This window comes from Cryptomeria japonica, chromosome 9 (genome assembly GCF_030272615.1).
Source record: "Cryptomeria japonica chromosome 9, Sugi_1.0, whole genome shotgun sequence".
Lineage (NCBI taxonomy): Eukaryota > Viridiplantae > Streptophyta > Pinopsida > Cupressales > Cupressaceae > Cryptomeria > Cryptomeria japonica.
The window spans coordinates 93,074,664-93,099,776 of NC_081413.1; positions in this window are offsets into that span (position 1 = coordinate 93,074,664).

Here is a 25,113-nt window from a genome sequence, read left to right on the forward strand (position 1 = left end):
CTTGACTAGAAAGTTTGAGTGGTAGTTTTTCAGATGTTCACTTATTTCATCTACTGACATGTCTAGAAAGAGATGTACCTGACTTCTTTCTCTCATCTTCTTTTTCGAGTCCATGGCATGTTTCCACCTATTATCAATATGAAAATACAATTCTTTTGGAAGAAAATTAGTTACTTCCAATGGGACCAATTAGAATGTTAGAAGTGTGCAGATGACAGCTTCTTCAATTTGTCTCTTTTCTGCATCAAATTTGGATTCATACTTAACATATCTAAATGCTCCAAATCCACCATATTGCTTCAGATTAGCACAAAAGTTATCAACACTATGTACTTCTTCCTTTTTTCTCTTAACAATCTAAAACTTACTTGCATCTTCAGATTCGGTGTCACTGGACTCTTTAGTCAAAATGAGTCTCTAAGTAGATTTTTTATAAGTTTTTGTTACCTTTGGTGAGGCAACATTCTTTGGTTTCTTACTCAGTGATGCTACAGATGATCTTGTGTTTGGGCGCTTTACTGAAGGAGTCGGTGATACCTTTGATGTATCCTGTTTCTTCATTTCCAAAACTTTCCCTTTAGGCAACTCGGTGCTCAATGTAATAGCTACTTCTTGGGCTTTAGATTCCTCCTCGGTGATGACTAGAGTGCCTTTGATAGGTGTGGAGGAAGAACCTTCTCCAAATTTCTCTGTTAATGCCTTGATCATTTATGTTGCTTTCCTTGTAGCCTTGGGTACTACAATACTCATCTTAACTTTCTCTTTAACTTCTTCATATGTACTATATCATAGCTCGGTAGCATGACTTGGTAATATAAGAAAAGCATCTATCTACTATTGTGTGATATCAAAATCAATCTCATAACCCATAGGTGGCAAAGATTGAGTTCTCGGTTCCACAACATTAACATAGCAATAGTTGGTGTCTACATCAAAGCATATGTCATCCTTGTATTTCTCTACTAACTGGGGTGGAATTCTATACGTGTTATGCATCTTTTCCTGAAACTTGCTAAAGTAATCATCCATAATATCATTAAATTTATCACCTAGCCATTTGATGAAGTCATTGATTTGATGGGTGATTGGTTAGTGTAGCTCCCAAACTACATTACCGACTAATGGAAAGAATTTCTCAAAATAGAAAAACATGCATACCAAAGGTGATCCAAACTTCAATGTGTTAGCCGAGTTGTTTTTCTTCGGCTTCCTTATGGTGTTTAGATTCTCAAATAGGTTTTTCAATAATACTTCGCATAGATCAATTTTCATTCCTTTCTTCACAATTTTATATACTAAATTGACTGCTATACAGGGTACACTATTTTTGCTTGCTGATTGAAAGAAACAATAACCTATTACTCTAATGGCAAACTTCAGCTCTGCATCTGTGACATTGTTTAGTTTTAGTCCTCTACAATTAGATTCAACTCCGGTTAAAGTGATCAATTCCTTTTGTGATATCATTTTATGAGCTCGGGCATGATCAAAAATAGGGTAACCGGTGATCAAATGAATGATTTCCTTGGTGATTTTGAATGGTTGCTCCTCTAACCACATGAAATCATCATGAGCTTTGCTCAGAACAAACTTGACCCATTGGGGTTTGAAGACACGGGGATAGGTTAGGGCTTTAGTCAACCCCTTGATTTTAATGTGTTCATACTTGCTATCCAATTTCCCATCAGTACGCAATTCATCATATGTGTCCTTGATCTCACCATGACCTAGTTACTCAACATGACACCTAGTGAAGAATCTGACATCCTCAACTAGTAAAACCCTATCCGGAATGAGTGAAAATGCAGTTTTATCATCCGGTTTAGATGCTACTTTGGGAGTTAGAGAGTATTTCAGTGAGGGCTTTTCAATGTTCTCAACAACAATAGGCTTCTGAATCTTAGGGGCCATTGCAGATTTTGGATAATCACTTAACAAAAGATCCTTAGCGTTTGAAAACTTTTGAATGACAGACGCTTCCCACTTAACAAATGTAAAACAAATATTCACAACTGATATGATCAGTAAACTAGTTTGACAAGGCATTGTGATTGATGTAAATACCTTGAATTTCGCTTCGGAGGAGGTTTGATCACCTTTGAATCACTTTGCTCTACTTTCTTGAAAACTTGGTAAGTGAAAAATGATGGCACAAAGTGCTTTAAGTACATAATATACCTTATCGGGGTTCATGCAGTTAGGTCAGAAAACATTAAATGCACTCGGTACCCCTTCCTTTTTATGCTTTTAGGCTTCCAAAAGACTTAATAAAATTTCAAATTTCCTAATGCATCTTTAGTTTGCAGATTTTGAATTAAGTACATGATAAAATAGGAACTGTTAAGATTTAACCTTAACAGAATGTAGTCCCTTCATACCTTTACCAATTAATTTGGAATACGTGCACCTAACTCGGTAGATAAGGTGCTTTCTTCATTTGACACAATTTCCTTCTTTTTCTAAATCATTTGTAATTTGCCTTTTATTTCCTTAGTATCTCCTCTAGGTTGATCTTTGCAATCTCTAGCCAAGTGTCCAACTTTGTGACAATGAAAACATGCCATACCAGGATTTCTCCATGATCTTTGGTTGTTCATTCCAAACCTTATATAGTAGTTGGCACTTATATATCCATATCTTCCACAACATTCACACCATATCTTTGTATTGTAATCCCATGGTACTGCAGAGTACTATCAGTTTGGATCTATGTGAGTTCGGTAGCCTCTAGTATTTGCTCGGTGTGCAGACCACATATAGTTCTTTTGCTTAAACCAACACTTCTTGGTACTATGTCCATATCTATTGTAGTTATTACAAAACCCTTTGAATTTTGCCTTCTGATAATTGTTAACAAACTTTGTCCTACACTAGTTAGCTGTGTGACCATATTTATTGCAGTTGTAACAATAACCATTAGACCTTCTGAAATTCGGTTGCTTACCTTTTCTGATTTGGCGCAAGTTGGCAGTATGACCTTGATTTCCATAGTAGTTGCAAATAGGTTTCTTTCCTTTGACGTTCTTCTTGTTTCTAGCTTGCTTTGATGATTCTCATCTCTTGGTAGTGTGGATTCCCTTCTCGGTAGAGTCTTTTCACTTGTAACTGAGTCTTGCATCTTTGTTGGGTCTTCTTGTATTCATTTTCTCATCCAACATCTTTGATGCTTCATAACTCTTCTTTGGTGTTTCTTTGGATTTCTTCTCTGTTTCAAGTTCATCAGTCAATCTTGATAATTCAAGTTTCAATGCTTGATTCTCATTATCCTTCAGATTTGCTTCATGATGTGCATAACCTAATTGATCTGATAGATTTTATTGAATCCCAGTCAACCTTGTGATTTCATCATTCTTTTTAGATACTAATGCTTCAAGATGTTGTTTTTCTCTTTCTAGATCTCTTACTTTATCCTCAGTTGTCCTCAATGCATCTAGATTTTCAGTCATCTATGTGCTGAAATGTTCATGTCCTCTTTTCATTGCTTGTAGCTGATCAGTCAGTGCTTTGTTCTTTTCTTTCAATTCTCCAATCATCTCTTCAGTCTCTTCAGATATACTATTCTTAGATGATGTCTCAATCTGTTCCACTAACTCTTGAGAGTCCTGCAAATCATCAGACAATCTTCTTCTAACTTTCAATGATTTTTGCATTTGTCTTTGCATGTCTACAATCACTCGATTAGCATGATCCAACTCTTCTTGCAAATACACAATTCTCCAAGATTGTTTATAGCCTTCCATTGATGAGATCTTTTTCTTTAGGCTGTTAAACCCTTTTCCAAGATTGAAGCTCTGATACTAATTGTTAGGCCCAATATGGAAAGCTAATGTACTGAGAGGGGAGGGGTGAATCAGTACTTCAAATCTTTTCTTCAACAAGAACTTTACTATTATGCATAAACCAAAAACTGCTATAACATAACATAAAGCTAAAACAAATAAATAACAATCATACATGATTCAATCCATAACACATATATTTTGGTTACAGATAAACTCTTGGTTAGAGAGAAAAACTGTGGTAGGGATGGCACCCACAACTTCACTACTGCAATAATAAAGGGTGCTTGGTTAGAGCTACATGTTTAGCTATTTCTGATAGCTTACTCTGTTAGGAGTATCAAGATCATTAGATCTACCTTGCTAAAGGATTTTACAACACTTATTCTAAATGTTGCACCTAGTTAAAGGCTTTACAATTTATAGACTTTGTTAGACTCTTTTACCCTATTAAAGGTTTCTCTTATAGCTCAAAATATTACAAGAAAATCTTTACAAATATCTACAACTTCACATCTGAAATGTTATAGCAGATTCTATGTGCTCAAAATAAGATTACCTTGCCTATAGCATACCTCGATAACCCATAGAGTAACTCGATAAACCCCTATGTTTACTCTGTTCCTTGACTGTTCTCTGAAATCCTTCTCGGTGACCTCTGTGTCTCTGACAGTCATAATACTCAGTGTTTCCTTATCTATTATACATGTCTTGCTTCATACACCTCTATATATCTTTTTCTGATCCCAATCCATGTTGTATAAATAGATCTCTTATGTTGGTGATTTGGTTCATTGCTTCGATCTTACAAACATGATTTATCGAATGAATAACCATACAAAATCCTTAAGTGTAATTTCCAATGTGATAAGGATTCTTTGCTCCTTGATCTTGTAACATGTTTCCCATGTGTGTCCAGGTTCAATGAATCTAGTAACACGTTTCACTTGGTATATCTTTATTACTGCTTGGTAGACAGCTCGGTATATACTAGGCTCTGTGACTACTTTCTTCTATAACCGTCTACTCTGTGGTTACGGACTAAATATTTTGGTAGTAGTAACTGACTAGAGTATATAGAATGACTTTGGACATAAAACTAATGACAACTTAGTAAGTAGTAACACTTTCACTTTTGTTGAGGGAGAAGGTTGAAGGGCTTCCATATGATTGAAATTTCTTGATGCTACATTCATGACTTTTATGGCCAAGTCCATTATAGTTATAGCATATAACATTCTTATTGCTTGGAATAGCTAATGGACTCTTATTAGCATAACCAAGAAAGAGGATATGTTGGTTTCTACATTTTAAGGTCTTATTCCCATAAGCATTACATCCATGATAAGCTAAATTTTTATTCCTGGGAGAAGCATTTTGTCTACTCCTAGACCTCTTTTTACACTCATCTGCCCTATGACCATAATCCCTGCATGAAAAGTAGTAACTAGAGAAGAAGGGCTTATAACTTACAAATTTTTTTTGCCAAACATGAGGTGATCTTACTGGTTTGGCTTCTCCATTTCTACTTCTCTAGGGATTTGTCTTGGGCTATCCACGCTCTATAGTCCTTTCATTTGATCCCTTCTTTCTCCACATTTGTTGTCTTTGCGACAATAGCTTTTTGTTGTCTTCTACTGGTAGGAGCTCTTCTAGGTTGTCTTCTTATGTTCTTGTTTCTGATGAAGCCATTGTATCTTATCTTTCCTTTCCCTTTTAGATCAATGTTATTTCTTCTTGCAGCACCAATCTTCATCTTCACGTCTTCATCGGTTATAGTTAGGTCAATTTTCTTTCTTGGTGCATTCTTGACTATGAAGGTCTTACCTTTGTCATTTTGATTTGTGGTGACAAAGTGAATATCTTTGTTGCAGATGTCTTTACTAGTGGAGCATTCACCGACAACATATCCTAATCCTCCTATATCCTTGTAGTGTTTTTGTCTGTTCAACATTTTATCCAAGGCATCAATGCTGCCATCATACCAGATCCTCACCTTAAGTTCATCTTGGCATTTCTCAAGGTCTTTCTGGAGATTCTCCACATGTCCTTTTAGCCTTTGACATTATTTATCCTTTGTCTCCACTTCTAGCTCCAACTCCTTAGATATACTCTTCTTGGCATCAAATACTGATTTCAGTTCATAAATCATTCCTTTGGCTTCTTCAACTTGAGTTGTCAATATGCAGATATTTCTATTTTACTCTACAAGACATGTTCTCAACATGCTACATTCTTCATGAATAGATTTTTATAAATCTTAAATTCATTCCTAACAATTTTCAACTCTTGTAGGGCACTTACCAGCTCCTCTTCAAGATCAACTTGAGATTCAACTTCTTTATCACTACCAAACACATCTTTTCGGTTGGATTGATCTGCATTATCTATTTTTTATGTGTGCATCTCACTTTCTATCTCTTGAGCCATGAACAAATGGGTTTCTTATTATTATTGTTGCAGCAGCTGGCTGATCTATCTTCATCTATATATGCATGTATTCCATTTCTCTTCTTGCTCTCATAAACTGGTTCTACAGTTCTAGGTCCATTTCCATATAGTTTCTTCAATCTATCCCACAAGCTCTTTGTTGACTTGCACTTATCCACCTGCAAAGAAACATCACTTGAGAGTCAACTAAGTATGGCCTTCATTGCTTCAACATTACACTTAGATCTTCTTTCTTCTTTAGGACCAGTGGAAGGACTGATAGGACTAGGGAGACCATTAACAACTGACATCCAGACATCATAAAGAGGATAGGTAGACTTCCATTCTACAACTCCAAATGGAATAGTTTGAACCATTAAACACCAGAGTAGGGATTCACTCAAAATTCACCATTGTGTTCACACACCAAAATCTACCCAAGCTGAAGAAATCTTATCTAACCGGTAACCTAGTCTCTGATACCAATTGTTAAACACAATATGCCACTGAGAGGGGGGGGGGGGGGGTGGTGAATCAATGGTTTCCAATCTTAACCCTTTTAATCCTAAATGTGAATACCAGTTAGAATATTAAAGACCGAGATGACATACCAATGAGATAAGGGATGAGAACATTATGTAAGCATACACAAGGATTCATCACACAACATAGGATATATGAGGAAAACCCAATAAGGGAAAAACCTCGATCAAAAATGTTGTTGGATTCTACTACTCCAATCTAGCCTTACAATGAACAACTATATTACAATGTTTAGGGCACGAACCCAAGGATAACCAACCCATGATTTAGGGCACCAACTCATATTGATTTAGGGCACCAATCCAAGGAGCACCAACTCAGTGATCGCAATGATTACAAATTGATGCTCTACAGAAAGGATTAGAATAGTGATGGAAACACAAAAACACAAGAAACAAGTTTAAATTTTAGTATTAGCAACAAAATATTATCCTAAGAAATAATATCAAGAGAGATATTAAACATGAAATGGAAAGCATGCAAATATAAAAGTGATAAACTAAACTCCTCCAAATGCTAACCAATATGCTCATAGATTCTCCTCCCTTGTTCCTCTCCTCTCCAAGTTCCACATGAGGGTAGCTCTCAGCTTTGCACTACTATGGAATTCTTATGGAGATTCAAGATTGAAGATGATTATAAAAATATGCAAATGCAAGCTAGCTAAGAATGAGAAAAAATGAGTTAATTAAGCTATTATCAATCTTAACCAAAAGATAATGTGGATTATGATTTTATTCTAAAATACTCTCTCAAATTCACTATAACTTAGATGCATACAAGATTTATGGGATCTTGATTATGAAGGAATGGGCTCTATTTATAGGAAAAATAAAGAAATGGATGGTTGAGATTGAGTAATCTTAGCAAGGGTAAGGATTCAAAGTTAATCAATCCATGCGAGGGTTTTCAATCCAATCCTAGGATGACAAATGTCATCATGAGATGGCTTGAGAGGAGAGGGAAGAATCATTAAATGCTTGACCTGACTTGAAGGTTAACTTGGGAGGTAAGATTAGTGTTGAGTTGAATGAATAAAACCATTATCCAATAAATAATTTCTTTATCCAATGGATTATCTCCTGTGCAAGAGTTAGTGAGGATAACCATGGTCAAAGCAATAAATGCTTGAAGAGACCCATGAGTCAAATGGGGATTGAGTTAGAGGGAAAGTCTCTAACCATGTGGGTGAGTTGGGTTAACCATAAATGGCTATGTAAGAGCCATAAATGGTCATGTAAGAGCCATTAGTGGTTTGGAAGACTTTAAAGGTTAACTTATTGAACACATAAAACATTAAATGTTTTTCAAAGGCCTTGAGTCTTTGAGAAGTGACTTCAAGTTGCTTAGGAATGTGACAATAATTAGGGGATGGGTTTAGGTTAATTAGGAATGATTAGAAGAACTTAAAAAGTGGTTAGAAGAGTCTAGAAGGGGATTTAGGGTTGCAAGTGGGTTTGGTGGGTCAGGGAAAATAGGATTTTAATTAAAATAAAATTAATTTATTTCAATTGTGGTTGCAACTTGCATTTGTAGGAGAATGCAAGTGGGGGGGGTAGATTAGGGATTTAAATAAATGTTTTATTTATTTATTTAAAAGAGGAAAGGGCGGTTGAATTAAGTAAATATGATTTACTCATTTAATTGATTTTGAGTGTGGCTAAATGAATTAATTTAAATAAATTAAATAATCTATTTAATTAATAAGAGAAGGGTTTGAGGATGAATTAATTAAATATTAATTTAATTAACTGATTATTGATGGTTAAATAATCAAATAAATAGTAAATATTCATCTAATTAAGTGGATAGATTTATGTGACTACATTTGCCCCTCTTTGAGACGGTGCATTTTATCGCATCGTTTCAAAGAAAGAAAAATAGGTGTGAAGGAATATGCCCAATAAATGTTAATTTAGTGGGTGGTATGCCCCCTTGAGAGATAGGCTGATTTTTTTAAAAAAATTGGGTGATCTCTCAAAAAAGAACGAGAAGTGGAGGGGAGGTAGAATAGAATAAATTTGCAATAACAGTGAAAGAATGGAAGAAATAGGAGTTAAAATGGAGAAAGGGCAAGCCAACAGGTACCCTAAGGTCATGCAAGAGATATAGTGCAAAGGTAGTGTGTTCTTTTGATTTGGTTCTATACAATTGATCAAAATTGGCTGGACAATCTGGTGAAATCAATTAAATTGCCCTGGTTGATTCAAAGCATGACAGTTGATCTCAGTTCTTCACTTGGACAAGATAAAGTCTGAGTAAGTGAATCAAAGCGACCTCTTGTGACTTAGACAATTGATGTAATTTTTTGATGAAGCCAAGGTATCTAAAGCAAAATACTTGTAGAGACTTAAACAATTGATGTAATTGTCCATTGTGATTGTGTTTGATTGGTTGATCAATTGATAGTGGTTGCATTGTAGGTTGTTTGTGGTGAATCATAGGAGCCATGTTGAGACTAGGTCATTGTGATAAATGCCTATTGTAGTCTAGGTTTGCCATATAATTGATTACCTATTGAGACCCGAGGATACTTGATCAAAGAGTATCTATTGATAGTCTAGGTGTGTGTGAGTCGATGTGCCTATATAGACAGAGTAACTGGCTTGATTGGGTTGATGGGATACGATGAAGGTATTATGATGATGACCTAGATAGGGAGGGTGAGGGGGGGATTCAATGTTAGATAGAAGGTATGGAGGACCTAGGACTCATTCTTATGGAAGAAGATAAAAAGATAGAGTATCCGTTATTATTACTATGTATGAATGATATGCAACAATATGGATGTATGAATGGATAGAATGCAATGAAATGCAATATATATAGATGAGATGAAATGAAGATCCATAGATTATTCACAGTGCCTAATTTTCATCATCGAGCATGGTATTATCATTCTTAGTTGAGGTAACAGGAACCAAGTTTGGAGCATTTCATCTATAAGAAAGCATTTATAGACAAGGAAAGAAAGTGACCCTCCATTCTGGCTCATGCAAAAATGGTCGAGGTATACACTATAGTCAGTAAGCCATAGTGATCCATGACTATATTTTGCATATGATCACATAGCTTAGTGAACTTCCCACGTAGACACCATTAGTACATTCCCCAGAACTTCATTGGAACAATCTATAGATAATAAATAAAATGATATTTAGGAACCATCCCGGCTACTCTAATCACTTGTTGATATCCCAGAGTAGCATAGGAACTTGATATGAATAAATAAATAAATAACAAATCTACCAGGTACTTACTATTTAAACAAAATTTTCTTGTCAAAGCAAATGTTACCATGTCTTGTCTGTGAGGAAGGATGCATCCTTGTGAAGACAATTGTGTGTAGATGTTTTGATTGTTTGGTTGATTTGATAAGTGATCATCGTTTGAGTAGCTCAAAATGTTTGTGTTTTTTAATGTTTTTGGTATTATTTGTTTTTTACGAATGTTTTTGGTATTATCTATTTTTAGGAATATTTTTGGTATTATCTCACCCAATGTTGAATGAAGAACTCAATGTATCACTAGTAATGTAGAATCCACTTTCATCAATAGGCTAAGAGTACTGCCCCCAGTTTAGACATCACTTATAAAAAGCAGGATGTAGGATGCAGGAAGTACTAACCTAGATTGCAAATCAATAACAAGCCATGGTTTGAATGATGGATGAATGGATGCAATGGATGTAATGGATGTGATCGCAACAAGTCTGAAAGATAATGGAGCCATAGCCTTTAAGAGTGGTGCCTGTTTGCTAGGTTTTCACCATTGTACTTACCCAAGGTGCCATTGCAATGGCTGTTCACTATTTGGATGCATCATTTTTCTTTACTATTTTGATTTTTTGTATTTTTTTCAGGACATTTTTTCGAATGTTTTTGTGGTTTTTCGGATATGTGATGGAGCCTGATGCTCTATATAGCTTATTTATGGAACCATTTGAGGTGCATGTTGTTGATTGGATCTGCTAGCAGTTCTCCTTCTGAAGTTGCCAATTGATATGCCCCAGACCCAAATAGCACAGTGATAACATATGGGCCCAACCAGTTTGATTCAAAATTTCCCTGATGTTCTCTATTTGGTTGGTTATGAGGATTTTCTCTAAGAACAAGATCACCTACCTCAAATATATGAGGTTTAACCCATGTTAGGATTCCCAAAGATACTGAGAGGGGGGGGTGAATCAGTATCTAACTAGTTTGTGGATTTTCTAATCTTATTAAGTAAATTGCATTTAAAAACAGTGTACCGGTAAACCAGAATTAGTGTAGTAAATAAGAATAATAAGCACAACATAGAAAGAACACCATAACATAATATTTTTAATGAGGAAACCTAGTGTGGGAAAAACCTCAGTGGGATTTGTGACCCACAATATTCACTTACTGGCCAATAAATGAATATTACTTACAATAGGGGCTTGGGCATGCATGAAGGGCAACTACCTAAAGCTCACTGCTTAATTACAAAAATAGACATCTCACTAACTTACAAAAATGGATTATACAAATCCAATATTGTGTATTTATTTGGTTCAACATCGGATATGCTAGGTTCAGTACCGGTTTAAACTCACAAAATAACCATAAACCTTACTCCAAAATCTACCTTAATATTTGCATAATATTTTTGCAATAATCTGACCATGCCCACATATCCTAAATGATCTACAAGATCTCATACCTATATATGATTCCTATTACAATTCACCTTGTTGGATTACAAAAAGATATTACAATTAAATACAAAATGTAATAAAAGAAATCCTATCGACTAGGATGTCGGTAATCATTTTTGCCACTGCCGGTAAACTATTTGTCAGTGTAGAGTCTGTCAGTGTCTGCCTGTGCCATGGGATTGCAAGGTTTCCATCAATGACAATACCTTCAATCACCTATAATTTCTCATTGGAGTGTGTATTTGCCAACAATCTCCCCCTTTGGCATTGATGGCAACACTCATGAGAAAAAGTCAAAATTGTATCCAAAATGTGTTGTCCAAAAATCTGCCAAAACTGTGTGCTCCCCCTGAGCAGATGATCTCTTCTGTTCATTATTTTTCTCATTCCTACTACTCCCCCTTTGACATCAATAAAAAAGGTTGTTCAAAATGTCAACTGAGTGTAGTTCTTAGTTGGATCCCTATAACCGACTGGTTACAATCTGAAATAGATCTGCCAGTACAAAATTTAAGTTGTTAGTGAACCTTTCACTATCCTTTAATGTTGCTTCTATCATGTGGATGGTATTGGTGAGTGTGTGCATTTTCTCTTCTGGTGTCTTAAGTCCTGGAACAAGTGCCTCTGATATCTCTTTCCTCAAAGAGATGAGGATGTCAAGTTTCAGACCAAGTCTGCATTTTAGTTCCTTAGCCTTGAACTTTATTCTTTCCTTTTCCTTTTCCAACTTCTCAAGGTTTTCCTCAAATTCTCCTATTTCCTACTCTATTATTGATAATGATTTAGGTGAACCAATGAGATTGTCAGCAATATTATTTATTTCTTTCCGAACTTCACTGATTTTCTTGTCTATATCTATTGTCAAAACATCAGTCTTGCATGTATCCCCGTACAACTCCTTAAATTCCATTATTGTTTTTCCTAGTGCTGGTAATAAGGTATCAATGTGTTCCTTGCATCTTTTTATTGACTCTTCAAAGAATTTTTATTTCTCTTTATTCATTTTCTCACTGAAAGTCTCCTCATTAATCTGATCAACTGTCAAAAGATTGTCAGTGATATACTTAGACAATGTGTCTAATTGGCTCAAAGAATATTTATTTTCCACATTACACTTGGGTGCTATCAATTTCAATAAAAGAATTGTGTCATCAATAGCCTTATATGCCTGTGCATTACACTCTATGATTTTCTTGATGGAGTCCAACAATACGTCTATCACATTTTTGGTCTAAATTCTGTTAAGGAGGAACTAGATGACTACCCAACTGCCTTAACAATCTGCAATCCACCTGTGTGAGTAACCTCTTTGCTTATGTTGACCTTTGGTAGGTTAGTTTGAGTCTGCATCTCAACTAGCAAAGGTTTGGGTTTCTCAACAGTTGTCGGTGGCACTATCTCAACTTTTTTCTCTTCATGTTTCTTAGAATGTACCTCTGTTGGTTTCTCTGTGCTTTCCATTGCTGGTTTCTCTAATTGTGCCTCAGTGTTATCTACCGGTTTCTCTATATGTACCTCTAAACTGTCCATTTCTAGTTTTTCTAACTCAGTAGGTTTGTCAGTTTGTGCACCAGTGGTATCTGTCTTTCCAATATCTAGGGGATTAGTTGATAGTTTAGTGTGTGTTTCAATCCCAATCTCAACATTTCCAATTGTATCCTCAACATGTGTTTCTACAGCAATATCCTCAATTGATGGCTCAGTTGCCACATCTCTCTTCTAAGTAGTTTCCTTATCAACCATAATGTTAACCTCTTGTGTATTAATGTTCATAGTCTATAATACCTCTGAATAAGGATTGGTGTCTTCAAGTGTTGTTTCCATACTCTCAACATTATTTGTTACCGGTGGTGTATCAATAGTTTATGTTGGTGGAGTATCAGAAGGAGGTTGGGGCAAGTTATCTGTTACTTTTATGATTGGAGGACCACCTACCTTGCCTTTACCTTTATCTTTTTTTTTTTGATAGACTCTAAAAGTCTTGGGCCGTTTAAGTTCTTCTTTCTTTTCCTTCTCCACAAAGAAGATATCCCATTTATCCGCTATCTCTTCAGATATTTCATTCATTCTACCAACCATTAAAGGTACATGCTGGTGACCAGTGGAAAATATAGTCCTGTTAGCTTCACTTATCAATTCATCAATTTCTTCTGCTAATTTCACTAGGAGAACTGCAAGTAATTTTTCTACATTAATCTTCTTGTCTAGTTCCACAATTGCTAACCTTTTTACATCTAATCTTCTATACAAGTCACTTGGTAAGTCATCTACAAATTCTATAAAAAAATTCTTGTAAATGTCTACATGTAGAATAACACTATTTTTGATGCTTTCCTTTTCTACTATTGAATCTAAGTATGTTGCAGCTTATATGAATTGCACACAGGCTATTTGGATGAGGCACATTTTAGAAGGTTTTAAGATGAAGATTTTAGAACCTATAAAGATTTTATGTGATAATACAAGTGCCATAAATATTTCCAAAAATCTTGTTTTTCACGCATGAACCAAGAATATTGAATTGAAGTATCATTTCTTGAGGGAAAAAGTGCAGAGCAAAGATGTTATCTTAGAGCATGTTTCTACCAAGGTGCAACTTGCAAATATTTTTACCAAACCTCTATCTAAGAGTACATTTGAGTATCTTAGAAGTCAACTAGGGGTTGTACCCCTTCATGAGATTAGTTGTGCATGATGTTGATTGCATCAGTTCCTAAACTACTTACAAAATTTTACAAGGATTAGTGTAGTAGTGGATGTATTCCATAGGGGGAGCATCAAGTTGCAGTATGTTGTTGATGCATAGTGAACATTTGACATTACATGTTTTACTTTCAATTTGCATTGTTGTCAAAGGGGGAGAAGGAATATTTGATTATGTGAAGGAAAACTAGTGACACACAGAGAGTGCATGGTGAATACTTGGTAATGTAAACCAGGATTCCTATTCACAATCACAATAGTAATTAATGGTGTTGATATTTGTATTGCCATCAATGCCAAAGGGGGAAATTGTTGGCATTTGCATGAGATTTCATTAATGATAAATTATGTTGTCATTGATGTCAGTTGAACTGGTAATGATATTGTTGATATTGTTGTTATTGTTGATATTGTCTTGTAACCGGTAGGAAGAGCTTTGTGAAGGACATTGTAAACTAGACAGTTACAGAGACCTCACCAAGTGGCAAAGCCACCAATGCAAGAGAGTAAGCTATAAAGGATAAATCATTAGAGGAGAAGAAAAAGGAATCTGGCAAGGAATTGGTAGTAGGTCCATCATTGTTGTCAATTGACACCTCGCAGGTTGTAAAGAAAAACATAATAGAGATGAGTCCTATTGAACTCATGATGATGGCTACACAAAAATTAATGAAGGAGCGATCTATGGATAAAGGGATTATTGATCAGTCTATCACTTTTTTATATAGACTAGTCTCGGATTGCAAGATTGATAGGGAAGGGATCCCATCTGGCAAGCTTAAGACAATTATTGAGCACATTTTAAATCATTTTCAATCCTTATAGAAGATTTCAAATTGGAAAGCATTGGAGAGGTTCACACAAGCTAAAAGAGAAGCATTTGATCAGGTGATTGAATCTGAGAAGAAGAAGATTGATGAAAAGCTAAAACTGATAGATAGTTCTTTGAAACAATTTACAAATATATATAGAGTATGTTGTAACACAGACGTACTTACAGTTAATGTGGATAAGAAGATTAAGGAATTTCAGGAGAAAATTGTAAGTATGGCTAATTCTTTTGATGGATTGAATTCATTGACTACATCCATTGATAGTCAAATTTTGGTTTTGGAAGCCCAAATTTCTACTCTTGAGAAAGAAAAAGAAAAAATCATAAGAAGAGCCAGAAGTCTGAGAGGCTTGCTGAGTCCCCAATTGGATTCACTCAATGTACATAAGGAGTGTATGGATATGATTGGAAAGCCCACATTGACAAAGATAAATGAGAAATAATCATTTGCTGATATACTAAATGGACTTGTATCTATTTTTGGCACTTTTAAGTCTTGTTGGGATACTTATCTTGAGCTATTGGAGAAGGCATATTCAGAAATTTTTAAATTTGTTAAGCTTCAGTAAGATATTTTTGGGATACTCATTGTACATTTTTGGATCTTTAAAAAAAAATTAGAATTTTTTATGGCATTGATGTCAAAGGGGGAGTGACATAGATGTGAAAAAGATTATAAGGAGTTGAATACATTAGGGAGAGTATGGATTATTTTGCATTGATGAATATTCAGCTCAGGGGGAGTAGGTAGGATGAAACTGGTAGATGAAACCATGACCATTTTTCACATGAGTGTTGCCATCAATGGAAAAGGGGGAGATTGTTGGCAATTGACACTATATTGGTTGGTTTCACTATGTTGTCATTGATGGAAATATGGAAACATGATATCTTGTTCTAGCTTCATGTTTTTGTTCACTTGTGTACTGACAGGCACTTCATAGACAATAGACCAGCATCGACACCTATAGAATAAAAAGATTTCTTTGGTTATTGGCAATACAAGCCGACATGGTTTATAACATGGTTATCAGTATTGGAGGCTGACATCTCTTGGATCTGACATCGGAAATTGATTTTGATATGATGAATAATAATGAACAGTAAATACTCAACAGATACTAAGAGGGGGGGTGAATCAGTATAGACAAAAACTTCTTCAAAAACTTAAACTGCAAAGACTGCACTAACTGGTAAACTATATCACCAATCTAAATCAAGGCACTACTGGTAAAACACAGTATGACTATAAAAGACATAAACTGGTAGTCATCTAGATCATCTCAAAACCTAATATCTCATCTTAATCTTCACCCATATGCTTAAGAAAGTAACACATTATAAATAGAATGATCATTGGATGAGCTTGCATTATCGCTTAACAAAAAACACTAAAACATCACATGAAAAAGCATCACACATAAGATAGTAATTTTTCATGTGGAAACCCAAATGGGAAAAACCATGGTGGGGATGAATACCCAAAAGTTTTTCTTGAACTCTTCTAAAGTTCACTCTGTTACGAGCCTAGTCTGGTTAAAGATTTTACAACAGGTTCTGCTAGGAACCAATCCTACTAGGGATCACCCGGTTAAGGGATGGCTAAATACCCAGTTAGAGTTTAAAACACTGTTAAAGGTTACCTTGTGAGAGGATTTTAAGAACTCAATGATTTTGAGTCACCCTGTTAAAGGATTTACAAAAAGCTTGTTAAAGCTACCTGGTTAAAGGATTTTCCATCTGCTGAAATGGTTAGAAGTCAATAAGTAATACACTGATCTGATAACAACACTCAATGCCAAGATAGACCCATTTTAGTTCCTATACTTCTGCAATTAGACTCTGCAGATCTCTACTTACTCCTCTGGTCTGGCAAGAATCACCTCACATACAATCATTTGTCAACAACTTTACAATAACAAACATCATTGACCTTATAGACAACAATTAGGTTGGTAGCATAAACCCTAAACCCCTAAGAATCTAGGTCAACAATACAGTCGGTCCAATCCTAACCATTTAAGCACATTACATAGAGTAAAACAATCTTGAACAAATCTCAAGACATTCTCCATCATCTGTTCTTCACCACTTCTGGAAGCTGATAACCCATCATGTGCTCCCCACCATTTATTATGATTTTGCACATTCCCGAGGTGGATAGAATCAATCTTCTTCATGCAAGATCCTCAAGAAGATTCTTCACATGCACAAGGATGATGTCGCAATGCAATCTCATCTTCATTTCAATGGTAACTCATCACAGAATGTCATCAGTCAAATCACATAGACTTGGAATGCATCAACCGAAAACCCTGAAGCTGAGACTACCAACTGGTAGTCATATCAAATGAAACCCCGATACAAACTTTGCATATACTGGTTCACATTCCAACATATTGCTTTACTTTTTGCATATACTAGTTCATACCATCATACCAATTCTCTTGAACCATCATATTGGTTCAGTTGCCAATTTGCTTACTTTAGTTTACTGGTTCATACTTCAGCATATTGACATCAATGAGAATATACAATGCCATCATGTCATCGTACTCTGTACATATGCCAACAATCTCCCACTTTGGCATTGATGGCAATACACAAAGATATCTCTTCATCTTCACATCTACTCCCCAATCTCTTCCATATTATATCTCTTCAATACTATAGATATCTTCTCTGCTTCACATCTTCTCCCCCTTTGACAAAAATGCCAAAGTGGAGGCATAAAAATCCATGATCTACTATATTCCTCCCCCTGAGGAGTAGCATCCTTCAACACATCAATCCTGAAAAGATTTGACAATGCAGTACCTGACCGATGTGGAGCACATACCTTTAGTTCACCTCTTGAAGGGGAAGCACCCCTAATTCACCTCTTAAATAGGTAAATGTAGCCTTTGATAGAGGCTTAGTTAATATATCTACTAACTGCTCTTTACTAGAAACATGTTCCAATACAACCTCTTTGTTATGAACTTTCTCCCACAAGAAATGATACTTGAGCTCAAAGTTCTTGGTTCTAGCATGCAACACCAGATTCTTGGAAATATTAATTGCACTTGTGTTATCACAAAATATACTCATCGATTCAGATACAGGGACTTTGAAACCACTTAATACATTCTTCATCCAAATTGTCTGAGTGCAGTTCATAAATGCTACTACATATTCTTCTTTTGCTGTGGACTAAGAGATACAACTCTGCTTCTTGCTCATCCATGAGACTAGTCTACCACTGAGAAAGAATGCACCACCAGTTGTTCTCTTCCATTTGTCCACATTACCAGCCCAATCGGCATCGGTAAACACTTCAAGATTGAAATCATTATCATATGGATACCACAATCCACAATCTATAGTTCCCTTCATATATCTAAGAATCCGCTTGACTGCTACCAAGTGGGATTCCCTTGGACTTTTTTGGAAATGTGCAGCAATGCCCACTACATGTGCAATGTTTAGTTTGTTGTGTACTACATAGTGCAACTTACCAATCATTGACTGGTATTCCTTCTCATTCACCAATGCTGAGTCATCTTTTTTTGATAATTTACAACTGGTCATCATCAGTGTACCAACTGGTTTGCTTTCTTCCATGCCAAAGGTCTTCAACACCTCTTTGACATACCTGGACTAAGTGATAAAGATGCCATCTTTCATTTTTTGAATCTTTAGTCCAATGAAGAACTTAATCTCTCCAATTAGTGACATCTCGAATTCCTTCTTCATTTCATCTACAAATGCATGACTCATCTTGTCATCTCCACCAAAAAATATGTCATCAACAAACACTTCATAGATCAAAATATGATCTCCTTCTATCTTCAGATAGATATTTCTATCTTCACTTGTTCTTTCAAATCCAATCTTCACAAGATGGGAGTGTAAACATTCATACCATGCTCTAGGTGTCTGCTTCAATGCATACAAGGCTTTATGTAGCCTACACACCATATCACTGTCTTTTGATAGGGAAAACCCATCTAGTTTCTCTATGTACACTTCCTCTTCAAGTATCCCATTTAGGAATGCAAGTTTCACATCCAACTGATACACTTTGAATCCCTTGAAGGTTGCATATGCAAGTAGAATTCAAACTCCTTCCAATCTAGCTACTGGAGCAAAGGTTTCTCCATAGTCTTCTCCTTCCTCTTGAGCATATCCCTTACATACCAATCTTGCTTTGTTTCTTACCACCATGCCATCTTCATTCATCTTGTTTCAAAAAACCCATTTGGTGCCAATAACATTTTTGTGCTCAGGTTTGGGTACCAAAGACCATATACCATTCTTTTCTATTTGGTCAAGTTCCTCTTCCATAGCCTTAATGCAGTCTTCATCTTTGTGTGCCTCTTTAAATGTTTTGGGCTCAAATTCATAAATCATGCAAGAATTCTCTTTGACCTTTCTTCTTGTAAGTATTCATGTATCCTTATCCCCTATGATCTACTTTGGATCATGATGTAGCTTTACATACCTAGGAATGATCTTGATTGATTCCTCTTGCTTTTCCTCTTCATCCTCATCTTCATCTATATCAGCATCTACTGGTGTAGGATCACTGTTACTTGTACTTGGTTTTTTTGTAACTAGTTCCCAAAAGGTTACATTCGGTTTATCTACCACTTGCTTGCTGCTAGTTTCCTTAAGTTTCTTAGAGGTTTCATCAACTCTAACATTGATACTTTCAACAATTCTCTGAGTCCTATTGTTAAAATGCTTGAGAGCTTTGCTCTTGGTGGAATACCCTAGAAATATTCCCTCATCACATTTTGCATCAAACTTGTTATCGTATTCACTTTTCTTGATATAACACTTGCTACCAAACACTCTAAAGTAGCTTACTATTTGAGTTTTACCTATCTAATACTCATAAGGAGTTTTATCCTTACCTTTCTTGATGAGTACCTGGTTCGTAGTGTAGACTGTAGTGCTCACCGCTTCTCTCCAAAAAGTGTGAGAAACCTTCCCTTGAATTAGCATCATTCTGGCAACTTCAACTACAGTCTGGTTGTTCCTTTTTGCTAGGCCATTCTGCTATGGAGTCCGGGGGGCAGATAGTTGCCTCTTGATGTTGTTCTCTTCACAGTACTTGTTGAATTCACCCAAAGTGAATTCACCTCCTTGATCGGTTCTAAGGCATTTAATCCTCTTGTTGCTTTCCTTTTCAACTAATGCTCTGAAGGCTTTAAACTTTCCAAAAGCTTCAAACTTTTCTTTCAGTGACCCACATCATTCTTGAGCAATGATCAGTAAGAATCATAAAGTACCTATCTCCCTGAACACTCCTAGTTTTCATAAGACCACACAAATCACTATGCACAAGATCAAGTAAATTATCTGCTATGAAAGATTTACCTTTGAAGGTTGAGGAGGACATTTTCCCCAATTGACATTCTCTGCACAAAGGATTCTCTGGTTTGTTCAGCACATGCAATCTTCTAACTGCCTTGATCTTACTGGCCTTCACAATATTATCAAAATTTACATGACAGAGTCATCTATGCCATATCGAACTATCATCAAACTTAGCCATTAGACATTGACTGATATTTGTATTTAACTGAAATAAGTTACCTTTGGTCTGCATACTGGTGGCCACCAGTTCACCACTCTTTCCTTTTATTTTGCACACTCCATCTTTGAATTCTAGAGTGAGTCCTTTATCATTCAGCTGGGCAACACTTAAAAGGTTATGCCTGAGACCTTCTACCCAATACACATTATTAGCACTGCTTTTTCCATTTAGAGAGATGGACCCTTTTCCTTTTACCATACAAGGTGCATCATTACCAAATCAGACTACACCTCCATCATACTCTTCCAAAGACAAAAAATTTCTCCTGTCACCAGTCATGTGGTGAGAACATCCACTATCAATAATCCACTCATTAGAATTATCAAAGTAAGAGAGAAGAGCCTTCTTGTCTGACACATCTTCCTTAACGACTACAAACACTATGTCTTCACTTTCTTCATCTTCTAATTGATCATCAATGACACCTTCATCAACTGCAACAAGATAGTTTCTCCTATTTCCTCCTTTGAACTTTTTAAACTTCTTTGGTTTGTCCTTATTATCAATGTTAAGACAATTGACAGCAATATGTCCTATCCTATTGCAAGAAAAACATTTCAAAGAGAGCTTACCTCTATATTTTCCAGTTCCCTTAGGAAGTCTCTTGGCAAGAAGAGCTTCAAATTCCATCAGGATCTCCTCACCATCCATATCTCTTCTTTTTTTGGGTTCGCAACTGGTTCCAATTTCTTTTCCCTTTCTAGATAGTGCAGTAGATGTTCTAAAGGCTGATTCACTCTTTTGAACACTGCCATCATAGTTGTTTAGCTCATATGCGGTCAACTTAGCAATGATGGAGTCAAGGGATACCTTTGTCTTGTCCATAGATCTCAACTCCTGAATAGCAGCAACCCTTATTGCATAGATCAGTAACAAGGATCTCAAAACTTTTCTAACAATGGTGGAATCATCCATTGTACCTCCTGCACTCTTGATGTCTCCAACAATAGTTTTAATTCTTATCCCATATTGTTGAATTCTCTCTCCTTCAACCATCCGCATGTATTCAAATTTTCCTCTAAGGCTTTCTTCCTTAGCTTTCTTTACATGTTCATCACCGCCATAGATAGACTCTAGAGTATCCCATACATCTTTGGGATTGTCTTTATCTTGAACATCTATAAACTCAATATCAGATAGACTACTGATTAGACCTTCCATGACTTGCCCATTCTCCTGAATTTCTCTTCTTTGATCATCGGTGAGAATACCAGTAGGAACAACATAAGTATTCTCAACATAGTTCCAGTGTTGAGCACCCATGCTTTTAATATAGATCTTCATTTTGTCCTACCATATCTTAAAGTTATCTCTGTTGAACTTAGGACCTTCCCTCTTCATCATTAGAATGTGATCTTTTCCTTAAGTGGTTAAGCTTATAACATAGAGGACCTAGAGGATGCTCTGATACCAATTGATGAATAATGATGAACAATATATACTCAATAGATACTAAGAGGGGGAGGTGAATCAGTATAGACAAAAACTTCTTCAAAAACTTAAACTGCAAAGACTGCACTAACTGGTAAACTATATCACCGATCTAAATCAAGGCACTACTGGTAAAACACAGTATGACTGTAAAAGACATAAACTGGTAGTCATCTAGATCATCTCAAAACCTAATATCTCATCTCAATCTTCACCCATATGCTTAAGCAAGTAAAAAATCATAAATAAAATGACCATTGGATCAGCTTGCATTACCGCTTAACAGAAAACACTAAAACATCACATGAAAAAGCATCACACATAACACAGTAATTTTTCACGTGGAAACCCAACTAGGAAAAACCATGGTGGGGATGAATACCCATAAGTTGTTCTTGAACTCTTCTGAAGTTTTCTCTATTAAGAGCCTAGTCTGGTTAAAGACTTTACAACAAGTTCTGCTAGGAACCGATCCCGCTAGGGATCACCTGGTTAAGGCATGGCTAAATACCTAGTGAGAGGTTAAAACCCTGTTAAAGGTTACCTTGTGAGAGGATTTTAAGAACTCAATGATTTTGAGTCACCCTGTTAAATCTACCTGGTTAAGGGATTTTCCATCTACTGAAATGGTTGAAGTGAACAGATAATACACTGATCTGATAACAACACTCAATGCCAAGACAGATCCATTTCAGTTCCTATACTTTTGCAATCACACTCTGCAAATCTCTGCTTACTCCTCTAGTCTGGCAAGAATCACCTCACATACAATTATTTGCCAACAAATTTACAATAACAAACATCATCAACCTTATAGACAACAATTAGGTCGGTATCATAAACCCTAAACCCTTAAGCATCTAGGTTAACAATAGAGTCACTCCAATCCTGATTGTTTAAGCATATTACATAGAGTAAAACAATATTGAACAAATTTCAAGATGTTCTCCATCATCCTTTCTTCACCGCTTCTGGAGGCTGATAACCCATCACGTGCTCTCCACTATTTACTATGATTTGACACATTCCTAAGGTAGATATAATCAATCTTCTTCATGCAAGATCCTCAAGAAGATTCTTCACGTGCATAAGGCTGATGTGGCAACACAATCTCATCTTCATTTAAATGCTAACTCATCACATAATATCATCGGTCGAATCACACAGACTTGGAGTGCATTAACCGAAAATCCTGAAGCTGAGACTACTAACCGGTGGTCATATCAAATGAAACCCCGATACAAACTTTTCATATAGCGATTCACATTCCAACATACTGCTTCACTTTCTGCATATACCGATTCTCTTGAACCATCATACTAGTTCATACTTCAGCATATTGACATCAATAACAACATACAATACCATCATGTCATCATACTTTGCACATATGCCAACATGATATTCATGTATTTATGTTATCTAGCCAACATGTATATTGTATTTGTAATTATCTTTGTAAGCCAACATAAGGCATGATAAATTGTGTTGGGTATATAGGTCAGTTGGATTAGATCACTTTTATAAGATAGAAGAGAGATATGTAATCAATATGATATGATGCGAATATGTATGGATAGAAGATGCAAAATATATCAAAGAGATTATGTATGAGAGGATAATTTTGTAAATGGTTATTCTGGTAAAGGGTTTAGGGTTTTAGATCAGAACAGACAAAGCTTAACTAGAACTATATTCTGGCATAGAAGATGCTCTCTTTTGTAGTTCACCACTTCTTCGGATTGTACTCTAGATTTATATGTAGTCAATGAGGCTCCTTTTGTGATTGAGCAGTGCACTCTAGGCTGTAAGCCTTCCTATAAGTGCAGGCCCTTTATATTTTGTAATATCTCTCCATATGGCCAGTATATTGATATTGTGGGTCACAAATCCCACCGTGGTTTTTCCTCTTTGAGGTTTTCCATGTATAATTTTGTTTGTTATGTTTCTCATTTATGTGATTGGCTTATTGGTTTCTTTACTTCTTTCAATTATGTATGTACCGGTATACTAGTTGGTGTATGCATGTTTTCATAAGGCTAAAATTCATATTTTTGGTATAACACCAATTCACCCCCACTCTCAGTGTTATTGGATTCCAACACATATATTGGTGGTCTACATATACCGGTTTAGATACCTTCATATCGATTAGACTTCTCTATACATATGATACCAGTTTTACCTAACTAAGACAGTCAAAACATATGTGTGCTATCAATGACAACACATAAAGTCATCCAATAAAAAAAAATATCATCATGCCAACAATCGCTCCCTTTGGCATTGATGGAAACACTTAAATTTTTTTTGTCTTTTGTCAACTAAGTGTGCTCACAAAAATGTACAGACTCCCCCTTAATAGTACATACAAAATTTCATACATATTTTTACTCCCCCTTTGATAACAATGCCAAATTGAAAAGTGAAATGCATATATTACATCAAAATTTGTCATAAAAAATAACATTTTTATATAAATAAGTGTTTTTAAGGTGTGTATAATGCAATTCTTAAGAAAATATCATTGAAATGAATCTTCAACTATTTAAGATCATTATCCCATATTTCTAGTAGTGTCTCAGTGATCTCAATATCTGTCAAAATTTGTGCAACAAATTCCTCCATTGCATCCATAATGCTCATCTCTGGGTAGCCAAAACTACTTCTAAATTCTTGTATGCCCTCTATAGAATTTCAACTTTTGGAATCAATGGGTTCTTTAGTTCTTTCAATGATATGATTCACTTGACCTATTCAAAATCATAAACATCTAACAAATATTACAAAGCATCAAGCGATTTGCCAAAATTTAAAGCGGAATCTTGTATTGGTATATAACCATCACTTATCCTCTCTAGTTCCTTTTTTGTATCTTCTCACTTTTTCTTCAAATCATAACAGAAAAATGAAACTTTTGATGTATTAGCCAAAATTTTACCTCCAGTTTTAGTACCAGTTCTCAATAGATCTTTATTTACTGATAAAGAAATCTTGCCTTTATCAATTTCTTAAATTAATTGCTCTCCCCTCTTCTTTTGGTAATCTTTTGTTGCTAAAGCATGTGATACCTCTTCAAGTGATTTTAGTTGCTCAGTAGCATCAACAATCAACTGTCCAAGCTTGGAAA